This window comes from Triticum aestivum, chromosome 2B, assembly GCF_018294505.1.
Source record: "Triticum aestivum cultivar Chinese Spring chromosome 2B, IWGSC CS RefSeq v2.1, whole genome shotgun sequence".
NCBI lineage: Eukaryota > Viridiplantae > Streptophyta > Magnoliopsida > Poales > Poaceae > Triticum > Triticum aestivum.
The window spans coordinates 662,681,718-662,683,905 of NC_057798.1; positions in this window are offsets into that span (position 1 = coordinate 662,681,718).

A 2,188-nucleotide genomic window follows, 5' to 3' on the forward strand; every position below is an offset into this window, starting at 1 on the left:
CAGTTAGCGGTGGCGTTGCCTCTGGATGAACATGAGCCCGTGGTGTGGAGGGCTGGATGAACAGTAGACGGTGGAGGGGTGGCCGTGGAGGGGTGGTTGAACAGGACCCCGTGGTGTGGAGGGCTGGATGAACAGTAGACGGTGGAGGGGTGCCCGTGGAGGGGTGCCCGTGGAGGGGTTGTTGAACAGTAGCCGGTGGAGTAGCGCGCGGTGGAGGCTGGATGAACAGGAGCCCGTGGAGGCTGGAGGAGGTCGACGGTGGAGATGAACAATATCCCGTGGAGTCCCATTTTGCGGTACGCCACACCCATCCACCTCCCTGTCATGCCCAATATGCGACCCTATCCAAGAGGAACTTGAAGGTCCCACCAAGGATAGACCCGCATATTGAAACGCTTTTGCAAGGTGGATATCATTACATCAACATTACATAATAGATGGGGATACATACATAAGGCATACAATGCCACACGAATACAACATCACAATACATAAGAGCATCATCCAACTACGGATGAAACACAAACAGAAACTCGAACGACATCCACCCTGCTAGCCCAGGCTGCCGACCTGGAACATATCCCCTGATCGAAGAAGAAGCAGAAGAAGAACTCAACGCAAGCAAGCATCGCTCTCGCGTCAAGATCATCGCATAACCTGTACCTGCAACTGTTGTTGTAGTAATCTGTGAGCCACGAGGACTCAGCAATCCCATTACCATGGGTATCAAGACTAGCAAAGCTTAAAGGGAAAGGAAGGGGTAAAGTGGTGAGGCTACAGTAGCGACTAAGCATATATGGTGGCTAACATACGCAAATAAGAGCGAGAAGAGAGCAAGCAGAACGGTCGTCAACTAGCAATGATCAAGAAGTGATCCTGAACTCCTACTTACGACAAACATAACCCAAAAACTGTGTTCACTTCCCGGACTCCGCCGAAAAGAGACCATCACAGCTACACACGCGGTTGATGCGTTTTAATTCGTATCTGGTGTCAAGTTATCTACAACCGGACATTAACAAATTCCCATCTGCCTATAACCGCAGGCACGGCTTTCGAAAGATTATACCCTGCAGGGGTGTCCCAACTTAGCCCATGACAAGCTCTCTCGATCAACGAAGGAATAGACCTTCTCCCAGGAAGACCCGATCAGACTCGGAATCCCGGTTTACAAGACATTTCGACAATGGTAAAACAAGACCAGCAAGACCTCCCACTGTGCCGACAAATCCCGATAGGAGCTGCACATATCTCGTTCTCAGGGCACACCGGATGAGCGAGACGTCGGGTTGGCATAGACCCTGGTTGCCCAGGGGGCGCCGGACATCGCTCAGTTCGGACCAACACTTAGACAAGCACTGGCCCGGGGGGGCTAAAATAAAGATGACCCTCGGGTTGGCCGACCCAAGGGAAAGGGATAGGTGGTGGTGAGGCAAATGGTAAAGCCAAGGTTGGGCCTTGCTGGAGGAGTTTTATTCAAAGCGAACTGTCAAGGGGGTCCCATAAATCACCCGACCGCGTAAGGAACGCAAAATCCGGGAACATAACACTGGTATGACGGAAACTAGGGCGGTAAGAGTGGAACAAAACACTAGACAAAAGGCCGAGTCTTCCACCCTTTACCAAGTATATAGATGCATTAATAATATAAGAGATATTGTGATATCCCAAACATAAATCCTGTCCACCATGGAGTAATCTTCAACTTCACCTGCAACTAGCAACACTATAAGAGGGGCTGAGCAAAAGCGGTAACATAGCCAAACAACGGTTTGCATAGGGAAGGTGTCAAAGGTTAGAGGCTAACATGGCAATTTGGGATGGCTCGATAAACAGGTGATAGGTAGCGCAGCATAGCGATAGAACGAATCAACTAGCATAGCAATGATAGTAGTGAGATCCAGGGTAGCGGTCATCTTGCCTGAAATCCCGCAAGGAAGAAGAACGAGTCCATGGAGAAGACGAACGGATGAAGCCGAACCAAGCGTAGACGAACGAATCCTCACGATCGCAACGAAACAGGAACTATCGAGAAGAAACACACAACAAGGTAAACACACCACACATGAACAAGGCATGATGCACAACAAGCATGATGCATGACAAAGCTACATGAAGGCTACTCATAACAAGAGATGATGCAAACAAGAGCAACACATCAAGGTAAGTTTAAATGAGGTCGGGAACA